We start from the raw sequence: 15,077 nt of genomic DNA, 5'->3' as shown, positions 1-15,077 counted from the left end.
GTGTGTGTGTGTGTGTGTGTGTGTGTGTGTGTGTGTGTGTGTGTTGGCCTTCTGGGGATGTTGCTATTGTCCTCTGGTTACCAAGCAGAGAATACCTTTTGGGCAGTTTTCTAATCCCCAGCCCTGTGTAATGTGGATCCTGCCCATGGTGGATGTCCTCAGTCATGCTGGTGAAACCCATTGGCAGCCTCTCTGAGGCTGTCTGGCCCTGTGCTTGGAGCATTGCTCGTGTGACCTTATTTCTGACGAGACTGCCTCCCAGGCCCATCTGCAGCCAGGGCTCACCCTGCCTCTTCTCGGTACATTTTCTGCTTTCTCTCTGATCCGCTTATATGGAGCTTGGTTTCACTGACTGGCTTCCTGACCCCCTGGTTCTTGGCAAGGATCATAAGAGGGACAAGCCTGTGGTGACCAACCATCCTAGTTTGCCTGGGACTGAGGGGCACCTACAACATGGGTCTTTCAGTGCAAAGACTGGGAAAGTCCTGACAAACAGGCACAAATGGGACAGTCTGGCCAGGTCATGCTCCTGCCATGTGCGGGCCCTTCCCTGGGAGACCCCTGTCTATTGGCTTCCTTGAGTCTGCTTTGGGTCAGCTGTTTCCCTGAGAAGGCTGTTACATTCCAAATCATTTCTTACTGTGATCCGGGAAGCTGTTTCATCTGGGCTGCCCTTTCTGGCCATGAAGCTGGGCTTGGTCGAGAGTCACGGCTCATAGCTGGAACGAGGGGGGGTATCCTGATGGCCGGGTGGATGAAAGATCAGGTAGGGGTGCTGGAAAATAGATGACATCACCCTCGACATTTCATAGCAAAAACTCAGGAGGTGACTGCAGATGTAGGGAGGTGGTGAAAATTTCACCCATCAGAATCTTTTTGGGAAGAACTCTACTTTATGTTTGGGATAAATATCTTACAAACGACTTGAAGGAAGACGCTGAGTGCCATGCTTGAGCCACAAAGGTGGTGGCCAAACAGCCTTTAAGGCAGACAGGGTTCTGTTACCTGAGGGACCCATTCATGAGCTAAACCTTCTGAAGAGTGGATATAAAGCCGTAGCTGATGTCAATTGAGAGCAAAATTGAAAGGGGAGAAATTTAAAGTGGGAATTTTGGAGGAAGTGGAGAAACTGATGAGGCCAGTTGCTGCATGGAGGAAGGCAGAGGGGATAACCTGGGTTGGTGGGATCCAGGAAACACTGGGCAGTACTGGGTGTCTAATGAGGACCTGAAGGTGGCTTGCTGTGGGCTGTGCTGTGTAACCATTATCCTTGTGCCCCACCCTCTACCCACACCATCACCCTGAGTCTTCAGTAAAGTCTCTATTGCTCTTTCTTGCTTGTATATGAGTGGGTTCTGTGCAGGAAACATAAAGAGTTTGAATTCTGGGTCTGGGCATTTATATGGGATGGAATGGAGGCAGTGCATTCTATACATACAGCGGTGATGGTGGATGAGTGACAGCAGACAGTTTGGTTGCACAGATGTGCCAGTCCTGTGGCTTCCATGTGGCCATTGTATACAGTTCTGATTATCTCCAGGAGCATCAGCCAAGAGTTACTGAGCAAGAATCCGGGCCAGGTGTTCTTTTCAGCCCTGTGGACAACAAGGAGTGGTCTTGCTTTCCTTGCACTATGGATGGACTTTATGGAAGGAATGTCTGGAGGAGAAATACTATGAGTACAAGCATTACATGAGGGTGTGTGTTGGAGTGGGGAGGCTGAGTATGGAGAAGTTGGGGGGGCGTCAAGAAAGCAGTTGCAGGAAAGAAAGCCTTTGAGCTGAAACTTCCATTTTAAGATGGACCTAGCACATGCTTGATGATAGAGACGAAACAAAAAATAAAAATATAGCCAAGCTTGAAAATAAGAAAGGGAACACTTAGTGGGCGAGAAGCTGAGAATACCTAATAAAATGCAGAGCATTGAGTTGAGCTTTAATATGGGAGTGAGAAACGTCAAAGCGCAGGAAGTCATTCCAGAGTGAGGAGCAGCAGAAGCAGAGAAGGGGCACGGCATTGATGGGACGAGGCCCAGGCTGCAAACACAAAGGCACTCGGCAGGAAGTAAGACTGGGAAGGTGGGCTGGTCCGTTCTTCAAATGCCAAGTGAAAGAATTTGGACTGAATTTTGGAGGAATTGAGATTTTGAGGGGAGGGTGTGCAGAGAGAACTGGTGGACAAGCAGAGGCCACATTGGTGGGGCAGGAGCTCGGAGGTGCTGGCATCAGTTAGGATAGTAGCTCCCGGCACCTGTGATAGGGTGAGGGGGAATTGCTGCAGTGGACCTGGTGAGGCAAGGCCTGAACTGGCACCCAGCAGTGGAGGCAGGTAGGTAGGTGGGTGTGGGTGACATTGTGGAAGTGGAATCCCAGGCCAAGTGCACACAGCACTCACCTTGATACGACTACTGACAATAACATTATCAAGAGTCTTTAGTGAGCCAGGCACCCTCTTGCTAGACCCTATACGTCATGATCAGGTTGAAGGGTAAGGATGATGCTGTATTTGTTTGTATTGCCCATGTTGCTGTTGGTTGTAGGGGTTCATTATAAGGAAGCAAGCAAGCTAGTCTTATCAATGAATTCATTTCCATTTTATAGTTGAGAAAACCGAGGCATAGGAAGGTCAATGACTTGCCTAAGAATATGCAGTCACAAGTGACAGAACCAGGCTAGTCCCCGAAAGCCTCCAGACTCCCCGTCTAGTGCTCTTCCTATGTCATTACTTCTCAGTGGAAGATAATGCTTCTTCTATTCTAAGCCACTGCCAGCTGTCGCTTTGGCTGTGACATTTTGACTTTACCACCTCTGAGCCAAATTAGGCCCTAAAGCTACTTGGCCTGATTCTCTTAACATTTGTGTGGACAAGCACAGTCTGCCCAGACCTCCTTGCCTTGCACTGCCTAGAATGCCAGCTGCTCTCTGAAAGTTTCCTTGGAGAAAATCCTGCCTGGGCCAGTCAGGTTTGCTCAGAGTGGAGCAGGTCCCACTGCCCAGAGAGCAGTCATCTCCGAGTTCCAGAACTGGCCTCTGCCTTAGGAGCAGGCATGCCCTTGCTCTGAGCAAGGAACAGATTTCACATCGAAGTCTCCGTGCTCAAGAGAAAGTGGCCCTGCCTGCGCAGAACCCAAAGCTGTGTTTGTCTGGAGCTGTCCAAATGTTTATCCTTCCAACAATGGGACTAAAGCAAGACTAGACACCTGCCTGTTCAGAGTTTCCCTTTTCAATTTTTAATTTGTTTTCCTTGACGCATGGCTCAGGAGCTTAGCCTCCACACCTGGGACCCCTTGTCAACTGTTTCATTGTCACCGGTGAGAGTCTCAAAGCTGGGGCATTGTGGGTAAGACCCGGCTGGGAAAGGATTTGCCAAGACGACGTCAGCATATCTGTAGGCTCCCCTTTTGTCCAGGATCTCTCAGAGGAGCACAGCATCATTCTCTAAGTAGTTATTTCTTACCTCTCCTAGGCACTCTTCCAGGCAGGGAGCAACAGAGATCCAGGTGTGAATTACTGATAATGGTAAACTAGATATAAAGTGGTAGGGCTCAATGTAAAAAAAGACAAATGATAGTCGCCACTCACCAGTGCTTTATATAGCGCACACCTGGAGCCTCATCGTCAGCATGATAAAAATTCCTTGACCAGGCCTCAGAATAGCCTGTGTGTGCCTTGTCTCTCACCTCAGCACTCAGGTTTTAGCTTCGTAGAAACGGCAGCACTGGACAGGGCCTTCTCTTGGAGCACGTGGCTGAGGGATTCCACATCAGAGTGAACACCAGGCTGTCAAGGGTTACTGCTTCCTTTATCTTTTTTTTTTTAATTAAAAAATATGGGTTTTCCGATTATAAATGTGACATACGATAATTTTTAAAACTTTTGGAACATAGTGGAAGAATTGCTGATAAATTCCACTTTGGGATTTGGATGTGATCCACACCAAGGGACATTTCCGTGTAGTCGTGTGCACCACCAGGACACCTCCCAGCTGTGTGGGCATTGTTGAGGACTTGTTCGCTACATCTCACGTCATCTGCTCTACACAACAGACTCGGGATAAGTGGTTCTTTGTTCCAGGGTTTGCTGTGGTCCTCCTGGTGGATGCCTACAGAACACTCTAAATTGGGAGAGGGATCATAGCTCTCTTTTTGTCGTGGCTGCTAGCAGCCAAGTCTGTGGCCCATAGAAAATACAGTATCTCAGGGTTTGCATTTTGTGTACTCATGTGCTTTTGGCGCCATCGCTGTGTCTCTTCTCTCATTTTCCCTTTGACTTAATTCCCTTACTCTTCTCTTTGAACTTTATATGCATGTGGTTATGTGTTTGATGTAGTTTTGTGAGCAAATTAAAATCCTTCTAAGAATAAAGCAGTAGAAGGCAAGAAACTCAGACTCGGCTTTTGTATTGTTTAGTTGTACTTTATAGAATCCTAAGCCAAGCTCAATGTTAGTGATAGTCTGATTCAAGGTTGGTAAATTTTTCTTGAAAAAGACAGATAGTAAATATTTTAGCCTTTGCAGACCTTAGAGGCTCTGACACAACTACTCAACTCTGCCTTTGTAGTTTGAAAGCAGCCACAGACAATTTCTAGGCATGACTGTGTTCCAATAAAACTTTATTTACAAAAACAGGTGGTGGGCCAGATTTATTTCATGGGCCATAGTTTGCTGATTTTTGATCTAGTTCATCTCTTTATTTTATAAATAAATCGAAAGTCAGAAATTCCTTAGGAAGGAATTTCTTAAGATAATATAGCTCAAGAGTGTTAGTATCAGAGAACCCATTCGTAATGAGGGTTGTTATGGACACAGATACACACACGGATAAATATAGGCACATATACACACTCACACCATCTACATTAGTACCTCATTTCTGAATATTCATATTAATTTCCACATTGATCTCAGAGCAACTCTTTCCCTAGGGAAAATATGTCTTGTGTCCAAGCATGACTTCACCTCAAGGTGTAAGCAGTGTCTGGTACTTCAAACCCTTTACAGATTCATGTTTTGTGCTTCTCTTCAAAGACAGGTTCTGGTAATACAGCCATCAGCTCCTTGAGCAAAGATAGAGCCTTTAGAATTATTCTTTTGATTATTTTCCCTTTATTCCCTTGGTAGTATGCTACATTTGAATATTGCTCCAGGATGCATACACATCTAATCCATGAACCGAGAATGTATGCTACTTGCTTTACCATCTGGGGCATGATTAGCTGAAGTATGGAGAATAAAAAACGCCAGTTGCTCCCTTTATCTTCCTAAATATATCTCATGTGTGGCATTTCACATTAACATTATATACATAGCCTAGACCCATCTATTCTTATCTCCGAGGGCCCAAAAGAAAATACGTATCAAATACGCCTTCTAAATAGAAATAATTCTATTGGCTTAATAGAGTTAAATAGATGTGCTCACTGCTGTGCTGTTTGCCCATGAAACTGGAGCAGTTGAACAAAATGGAGGTGCACACGGGCATACGCTTAATCAAATATGTGACATTCATTGCTGTCATTTCTCTCTTTAGGTCGCTCATGATGCTGGTGAAATTTCTCATCAGCACCCTCTACTTTTCTCCTTTATTGGCGCTTCGTGGCAAATTCACACACAGCTCACATTTCTATCTTCCCCTCTCTTCCTCTCATCTATGCTCTGCTCTCCTTTTTTTTTCTTTTTTCCCCCACATTTTAGGCATATCTACCTAAAATTTTTATATCACTTACAAATGCTCTATGTAGCAGAAAGACCAGAGGTTTCATGGGCTTATATTTTTACTAAGAATGCCCCCATAGTGAATAGGTAGGTTCTGCTCTCTGTGCAAACTGGGTTGGGAGTAAACTGGATTTTATTTGAGTTTTTCTTTAACTTCCCTAAGTGAAGCTTCTTTTAAAGGAACCATACAGTAATTCTCCTTCAGGAGTTAATAATGGCTCTTCATTTTATCCTGTGCATAAATAGCATGAAGCATAAGTCAGAGAAGGCATCGTTTCTTTTTATTAGACATGAAATTCTGTCTTTTTCTGATGAAAGATGCACTAAATTTGTTACCTGTGACCCAGTATCATGGGTGGGACAACATGATCCGAGCATTCACTGAATCCAGCAGGCACCCACGATAGGTAGTGAGCTGCCTGTCACTGGAGATAGTAAAAGAGAGGCGGGAATCACATTGGGTAGCACTGTTACTGTCCGTTGGTCAGACTTTGTCCTCATTGCTTTAATTAGGGTCTACAGAAAACTAGATCCAGGAGATGCTCCAGGATAAAAGTGATCCCCCGGAACTTGGACAGACTTCGTTTCGTATCCCCTTTTGGAGATTGCAAGTGTTTATCACTATGTAAGTCTTGAAGAAGTCCCACAGTCAGAAAGCAGAAAGAGTTTGCTTTGACCAGCATTTCCCAATCCTATTTCATCATGGAACCCTTGCCCCACAAAACGCCCGTGGGTGGGCATCACAAAGAACACAGTTTGGGAAATATATAACAAGTGCAGCGATCAGCAAACGGTAGCTCGTGGGTGAATTCTGGCTGACTGCCTGTTTTGTACGGCCCACAGGCGAAGGATGGTTTCTACATTTTCAAATGGTTTTTAAAAGAATCAAAAGAATATTTTGTGCCGTGTGAAAATTACATGAAATTCAAATTTCAGTGTTCATAAACAGAGATGTATTGGGATGCAGCCATGCTCACTCATTTACATATTTCTATGGCTGCCACGCTACAAAAGCAGAATTGAGTAACATCCACAGAGTCCGAAATATCTACCAGCCTAAAATAGTTACTGTCTGGCCCTGTACAGAAGAAGTTTGCCAGCCCCTCCCCCCAACCACCACCACCACCACCACCAACTAAATCAGCAAGTTCTCCTTCTGCTCTATGATTGCCGCCATCCATCTCTAGATAGCCTGTGTGACTGCTCCACAGTTCCTCATGGCACAAGGTAATGGCTAAGATGTGCCATCTGTCCCCTTTTCATAGGGGACATGCTACATTTACCTTCACAAGCTCAATGACATGATGCGGTGGGGACAGGAAGACAGAGGCCAGAGCCAGGTGGGCCCCTGTGTCCACAGCAGGTTCTCAGCTGGCTCAGCATAAGATTTCCCCTTCCCACGGTCAGTGGAATACGTGGGAATTCTGTAGCAGGGTGATTCCTGAGGTCTCCCCCCTCTATTGCCTGCAGTCAGCACACCTCAAGCCCCACCTGGCAGCCCAGAGTCTAGTCCCTCCCGTGGAGAGTACCCCGGGTTCAGGCCTGCAGGCCTCTCCAGAGCATTCTGTAAAGTGCAGCTGTTAATTTTACTAACTGGTGCATTGGCTTCTCTGCCCTCCCCTGCGAAAATGGAGGAGAGTTTCAGAAATTAATCGTCTGATGGCTCTGGAGAAAAGAAGAGCCTCTTGTGGCCTCCCTTCTCTGGGGTTTTGGGGTGGGGGTTGGGAAGTGGGTGTCTGTTTTGTCCTTCTACCTCATCCATCTGACCCTTCACCCATTTATATTCATTCATCCATCTGTCCAATCCATGGTGTTCCCTGGCACACAGAAGTGAATGTGGCACCCAGTCAATGGGCGCCTAACAAATAAAGGAGGGCACTTTGGTGTCTGTGCCCTAAGCAGGCCAGGCCGGCCTTCCCTTGCTAGTCACCCTGACTGTTCTCTCTGTTTCAGCTTCTCTATCGGGGCTGGGGGATAGGACCCCTGCCCCTCTGTTGATCTAGCCCTATCTGAACTGGGACTCTTTTAATCTCTATCTGGCTCCTTGTGTCCCTTTATCTTTTGATTGGAACTGACAAGGAGGACAGGTGGAGCACCTAACATCTCCAAATCGCCATCTCATGCTTTTCCTTTCTCCCTGGGACACGCCTCCTTGGGATGCTGTGGCCCTTGGAACGTGGAGGACTGCTGCATGTGGTGCAGTAGGCGGTTAGGAACCCAGCATCTCCAGTCCTTCTGCTGAGTCCCAGTTCCACCACCCCTGAGGGCTTTACCCTGGCTAGCTGCTTTCAGTGCCTCAGTTTCTGCATCTGTTCAATGGGTATAATAATAGCCCCTGTCTCTTAATGTTTTGAGCATTTGCTGTGTCCATGAATGTGAAATATTTAGAAGAGTGCCTCTTTCATGGTTGGTAAATGAATAATAGAATTAGCTATTATTATTTTTGTTATTGTTGCATGAGCCCAGTCACCATGTCATGTAGGAAGAGGGCTGGTGTGGAGACACGGGTGAGTGGAGAACAAATCAATCACTTCAACAGAGATGGAGCAGCCTTCAGACCTCACCCAGCTCAGACGGCCCTGGTTTGGGATCAGCCAGCTGATGATTTTTGCTCCATGCACACAGTTCAGGCCCTGTCATTTCTGAAGCTGGCTCATGTCAGGCTGACTCACCATTGTTGAGTTGGCCAGGAAATTCTCACTTCATATAGCCTCCCCAATCTGGCCGAGGGCCATAGGGAGGGCTGGGCTCTCCCTGGGAGCTGTGCATTGTAGGCTCGTGTGTCACAGGAAATGCCTTGGCAGGATGACAGATGAGTCTTGTGGAAAGAGGGTCAAGTGCGCTCACTGTGGTACCCATGTCCTGTCCTCCCTGGATGTGGAGCGAGGCTGACAGACACAGGGCTGGTGTCACAGGGCTTGTCAGCACCACTATGTGGGGAGGTAGGTGTCTTTAACATTCCTTTTGGCAGGCAGCAATCACAAGTCCATTGGATGGATGCAGAAAAGGGTGTTAAGTCACCGGGCGATAAGGATACAGATTCTACTTGTACAGTAGAGGCATCTCCTCTGAGCTATTCATCTGTTCCCTCAAACAGTCCCGGAGCACCTACTAGGTGCCAGAAGCTATTCAGGGCATGGACACATGTGGGTCCATCTAGCAAAATCTGCAAAGTGAAATCATCCAAAGTGTTGAAAGTGAAAATGTTATCCTTGTATTTTGCTACAGTGCTTTTAGGTGGCAAGGTTTTTGAAGCAGTTTGGTGTTAAATCAGAGCCTGTGGCCTATCCCTCAGTCCTGGGATAGGCTTGGGAGCCGACTCTCCCAGTCCTGATCTCACATCCTGTGTCTTCCTGCTGCTGGATGGAGGGGCCTGAGCAAACATGACTAAAGTTAAACTCCTTCCCTCCCTCCCTCCCTCCCTTCCTTCCTCCTTCCTTCCTTCCTTCCTTCTCCCTTCCTCCCTCCTTCCTTCCTTCCTTCCTTCCTTCCTTCCTTCCTTCCTCCTNCCTCCTTCCTTCCTTCCTTCCTTCCTTCCTTCCTTCCTTCCTCCTACCTTCCTTCCTTCCTTCCTTCCTTCCTTCCTTCCTTCTTCCTTCCTTCCTCCCTCCCTTCTTCCCTTCTCCCCTTTGTTCTTCCCTCCCTCCCTCCTTCCCTCCTATCCTCCTAACCAGTCAAAGCTGGCGCCCCCTGGAGGCTTTATAGGACATGGAGCTGCCATCTTGGAATGGGAGAGTCTTCTCACCCACCCAGCTTTTTCCCTGGGGCCTTCGGAGGATGCCAGTGGGTTTAGCAGCCCCTAATTGCCAGAATAATATCCTAGTATTGGGTTGTCAGAAAAGTCATGATGCATTTTTGTAATGAAAAACATAGAAAAAAATACGTCATGACTTTTCCGACAACCCAATAGATTGAGACTCTCCTTAAAGGGTCCATTTCAGATGTGAGGAAGTTTGTTTAGCAGGCCGACTCAAAAATAGAGATGATGATGATGATGATGACGAAGTCGCTAGTCATTGTTGATGCTGGGGAGCACGTGCTTGGAAAGTCACACGTGGGAACACATGCAAGTTGATGCTTCCAAGTTTAGTTTACTAGGCTATGTTTAGTAGCAGGCAGACTGACTCGTGCCTGCAGGCCGCAAACATCCCAATTTGGTGCATTAGAAGCCCCGTTTTTAGGGCCTGGGTCCAGAAAGAGGTTTTTCTTTTCTTTCTTCAGAAAAACAACTGTTTCAGGGGAATGACAACAACAGAAATCTACCATTTGCCCTAAAAATTTTATTGCAAAAAAAAAAAAAATGTTCCCTCTAGTGTTTTAGTAGTGAGGAAACTAGGACAGGACAGTTGCTTCTCTGTCTTTCGTAAGGAATTAGGGCATTTGAAAACTCAATTAAATGCACTCAGGCCTCTTAAGCGCCAGGGCTACTTTTTTTGAGCATCCAGTTAATTTTAGTTCATAAAATTGGCCTGGTACTAATGTGGAAGGCACGACAAAGCTGGGAATCCAGGGGCCTGTCTGAGTGGAAGTTTGGTTCCTGGCTCACAAGCCTGCGGGGACAGAGAGCTTTCCCCAGGGCATCGAAGGTTACCCGGAAACGTGCGTGCCTCCTCCCTGGGCAAGCGGACCTCTGGGCCTTCCTTGCTTATTGCAGGTGGGTTAATCCCGAAAATAAATGCACTGGTTTCTTGCACCTGTGAAGAATCCAGGACCCAGCACATTAATCCGAAGGACTGAGAAACCATCATCTTCCTAGAACTGTTCCCAGACTGTTTTATCAAACATGCTGAATTTTTACCCTTTCTCCATTTCCCTTTATAATCCTTTTTTTTTTCTTTCCTTTTTTGTGATTGTTGGTGAAGGGACTGTCCTAAGGGAAACAGGGAAGAGCTCCTTGAAAAGGACAGAGGAAGAAAAGACACATTCCCACACCACCGTCCCTCGAATTTGAGGCTTTGCTTACACTAAAAATAGCTTGAAACAGAGGCGAATCACAAAAAGGCCATGTTTCAGAGGGCCGAGTCTGCTGGCTCCCTGACTGCCACACGAGCCTTTTGGTTTCTTAGCCTCTGGGCCACGATTTGCACAGGAAGGTGTGGGATTTGGAATCCCATCGGGAGAGGTTCTGACCGTTCTCCTTGTGTGTCTTGCTCCATCTATCTGAAGCTAATTATATCAGCTGGGCACTCACGTAGCCGGCTGCCTGGGCTTATGCCCCAGGGGTGAAAAATAACTTCCTGGGAAGGAAAGCTGTTGTTTTAAGAAGCTGCTTAATCCCACAGGCACCTGTGTGGGCTCCTGAGGCAGCTGCAATGAGGTGTTTGTCTCCGTCTGAGCCATGAGGTGAGCAGCTTGGCTTCTTGGCCACCTTAGACCTCTCCAGGAAGGAAGCTTAGATCACGGGAAAGAAGGAAAAGAGTTTACTCACCTAGGTTCAGGCCGTGTGTCTCTCTGGGTCATGGGGATTGGTGATAGTGTTTGAGATCAACTTGGGATATGGAAATAGATATGGCCATCACTATCATCCAAAAAACTGTGGTCAGCAGAAAACTGGGTTCTAACTGTGGCTCTGCCATAACCTTTCTAATGACCTTGGACAAGCCAGTTCCTTTTCAGGGTCTTTGTGTCTCCATGCATAAAAGGACGGGATAGCAGTAGTCTGTCAGTAGTTTGTTGCCTTGCAGCCCAAGTTGTTTCTATGTTTTTTCATTTCGTATACTGTCCTTCAGTCAGCAAAGGTAGCAAGGGATTCCTCAGACCTACTGTGCCCTTGGCACTTTGCTAGGTGCTAGGAGAGGTATAAAAGGAGAGAGTCCTTTTCTCAGCTGCTGGAGCAACTGGAGAGAAGCAGGAAGTAGTCAAGGGGCGTCCCTGCATGGGCCTCCTCTGGCTTAGCATTCCATTGGAAATAAAATCTAAAACTCACCTTGTGGGCCCCTGCCTCTCACTCACCTCCTATGATTCTTTTCCTTCCAGACTCCTACCCAGGTGGACCTCAGTCTGCAGAGACGGGAAGCATCGAGTAGCAGGTGCAGGGCCTGTGACCGTGGTGTTGGGCGGGAGGTAGGATGCCTTAGGAGGAGAGGTCACATCCCAAGGGGGCACATCCTCCCTGGAGGAGCTCGCTTCTTTTAAACCATGTCCATCTTGAATTCCCTTCTTTGAGCCAGCTTCAAACAGTTCGAAACCTCTGAAGAGGTCACATTTCAACTTGGTTACCCCATTAGCACCAAAATGAACATTAAGAGCCTCCTTTTTGGATTGAGCAGTCTTTTCTTGGGGAGCCCCTTGGGTGAGCTATGCCTCCTGTCCTTTGCTATTTGCATTGCTGTGTCAGAACAGCTGCTGAAGCAAGTCATCTTGTTCCTGGAAGCTCATTCAGGAGGCAGAAGCAGCTCTATCTCTTTCTACCTGCAAACATTTCATAAGAGGCACATTTATTTAAAATCATGACCAGCAGAAGCACCCAGGAGGGGCTGCGAAGGAAACATTTCTGTGATGAAAGCTGGTCTTTACTTCTGGAGCTAGGTAGCATATACCCAGGGGGCTGGTGGGAGCTGCCAGGCCAACCCCCTAATTTACAGCAAGGGTGCAGACACCGTGGGTGATTGGTGGATTTGACGGTTCAGAAGTTCCCCAAATGAAGCTGTATTTTAGGTGAACTTATTAGAGGAACTTAAAAAAACAACCACAACAAACCCTCAATTGGCTAACTCTTTCAAGCATTTCCTATTTAATTATCATGATTTAAGCAAAGACTGTTGGCATCCTCGGGAATGAAACCTGAGCCCTTGCCTGGATGCTAAATAAATTGCAAACCATCACTGTTCCCCTGACCTGCGTCCACTTTGCAAACCAGTGGGTTTATCTGGTGGTTTTCCCCACAGAGTTTCAGCGTCGAAGCAGGTTTCCACAGCACCCTGGCCCAGAGGGGGCTGCTGTGTTGGGGGCTCAGGTTCATCTCCAGCAAACGAACCTGGTAGAGGCAAGTGGGCGAGCCACCCTTCAGGCCTTTCCCAAAAGATACAATTCCTTTTCCCAGGGTTGCGATGGATAGATAGACCAGAAATAAATAAGTACCCAGATTCTCTTTCATTTCACTCTCTTTCAATACAGCCTCTGGTGCTAATTATGTCTGCTATAGATGTTATCAGACCTGAATCCCAATCCTTTTGCCATAGGTGGTATATTTTAGAGATGCAAAATGACATGAAAAACCATCCGCCTTCTTGAAAGATAATTTTGTGTACATTAAACAGACACATTAAGCTATTTACAAGTGAACTGTTTGTTCTTGGGGATCTGGAGGAAATCTGAATTTCTAATCCTGGGCTCTTTAATAATTTTCAAAAGAACCCAGGGTAATAATTAAATGTCTTTGAACTTCCCCAGGCTGTCTTCTATTTTGTGGTCTCAAAGCATTTGAAAAGGAATAGAGTTCTCTACCTTGATGAATTCCTTAAGAAGGGAGAGGGGACATCAGCCCCAGACAGAGCTTTTTTGCAGAAGCGGGGAACCGAAGGTAAAGAGGCTCAAGGAAAACACATAAGGTCACTTTTGGAGCTTCAGACACGAAGTGAAGGGCCTTCACACCATTTTTTTCTTCATAGCCTTGGCTGCTAATACTTGGGGGAAAAGGCTAAGGAGAAAAGAGAGGGAGAATGTCATTAAGGATATTTGTAATGAGAATACATGTGAACTGTAGCATTTTATTGCTTTGGTATTCAAGGTTTAGGAGTGATCTAGTTCAGGGATGGTGAACATGTTTCATCTCCTGGGCCCATTCTGATTAATCGGTAGTGGTTACCCAGGATGCTTTGCTGAACATTCGAGGCTCAGCAACAGAGAGGAACTGGGCCTTGCTTTCCAGCATGCTGGGGGTGATTAGTGAATTCTGCCAAGAACGATGGCTTGGAGGGTGGTAGGACCAGTGTTATGTATGCCTTATTATGACTTAGCTATGTCTATTCTAGGTCATGTCCCTGAAAGTTTACTTTACGTGTGATTAAAGTGAGGCTTGTTCAAGGTCACACAGCCAGTCCCAAGCAGTATAAGGACGAGAACCCATGTTACATGACTCTGCCTAGTATTTGATACTCCAGCCCATAGGTTAGATCTCAGAGGAGCAGCAAGTTGTCAGCTGCCTGTATGAGCCTTTTTTTTTTTTTTTTTCATATTGCAGCCTGACTTCAGATTTTTCCATCTGGAGATTTTCTTCAGTGTTTGGAGAAGCAGAGGGGGTGGATTTCAGATCTGCAGAGATTCTACAGACAGATGGAAATGCAAGCACCATTTTCCCATTTGTTAGGTCCACTCTCCAATCTCTCTTAGCACAGAGCACACGTCGATCACGGCCCTTCCACTGCAAAGCTTTCCCGCGACCCACTCCCAGGGTTCTGCTCCTCCAATCTCTGCAGATGCTTTTCCTGCATCCCACTCCCCATTTTGCTGTCAAAAGCTTTCAGTAGGGGTGGATGCGTCATCATTTCCTCTCTTGCTTCAGAAGCCTCACCTTCTCTTTCTTCCTGCTTTCTCCCTTAATGTTTTATCTCGTCAGGTATTCATGCTCACATCTTAATGGCTGTGCTGACAGAGATAAATACATTTTGCCTCTGACCAAAAGCAGTTTGTGCCCTGACTGGAATTTAAAAGTCTGCAAGAGTTGCAGGGTGGGAGCGGGGTACAGTCCTCAGCTTCATCCTGGGAGCCATTGAAGTTGCAAAGATTTTATTGCCTCCATCAAGATGAAAATGGGATTCCAAGGCTTCAAATACGATAGATAAATAACAAGGAAAACTTTAGCTTTTGTGAAAGCAAAGTTCTCTTTACAGTTTTATTAGTTTACCGATTGAGCCCACAACCTGGCATCTATTTCATTCTAATGGCAGTCAGAACGTTCTCAGGAATTTATGTAAAACTGGGGCTGGGTAGAGGATTTCAGACAATTGGTAGAGCTTGGAAGAAGGCTGACAAATCATGTTTTGGGGCCATAACTCACTCCCACACTCCTCACCCATCCCTCAATTCTTGTTCCTTCCCTTTCAGCGCAATTGGAATTGGAATAGAAAGCTCAATTAGCTTAGACCCAGGCTGAGTTTAGATTCTGGGGCTGTGATTGATGGGGCAATATGACAAACAGGACTGCAGTTTGCTGTACCAGGCTATCTTTCATGTTGGAAGTAGCCTGAATTTCTGTCTGGATTGAATTTGCCATCTTGGTTTCAGTAACCAGCCCCACGCCACTGGGAAAGGCTCAGTGTACATTTCCATGCACTGCTCAGCAGAGACCTGTGTGTCACCCTCCCTGGACACCAGTGCTCCAAGGAGCCCACGTGCCATGCTGGGTGGCCAAGAAAGTACCCAG

The 15,077-nt window shown here is 46.6% G+C and overlaps 1 protein-coding gene across 43 annotated transcripts in view; it reads left to right on the top strand.

Annotated features, from left to right (window-relative positions):
• KCNMA1 (potassium calcium-activated channel subfamily M alpha 1) overlaps positions 1-15,077 on the top strand; it is a 744,819-nt gene that overhangs the window by 235,897 nt on the left and 493,845 nt on the right. The gene's annotated exons all lie outside the window — the stretch shown is intronic.

The sequence above is a fragment of the Hipposideros armiger genome, unplaced genomic scaffold (genome assembly GCF_001890085.2).
Source record: "Hipposideros armiger isolate ML-2016 unplaced genomic scaffold, ASM189008v1 scaffold_272, whole genome shotgun sequence".
Lineage (NCBI taxonomy): Eukaryota > Metazoa > Chordata > Mammalia > Chiroptera > Hipposideridae > Hipposideros > Hipposideros armiger.
Note: the sequence above shows the minus strand (reverse complement) of the source record. Positions and strands in the feature narration are given on the sequence as shown.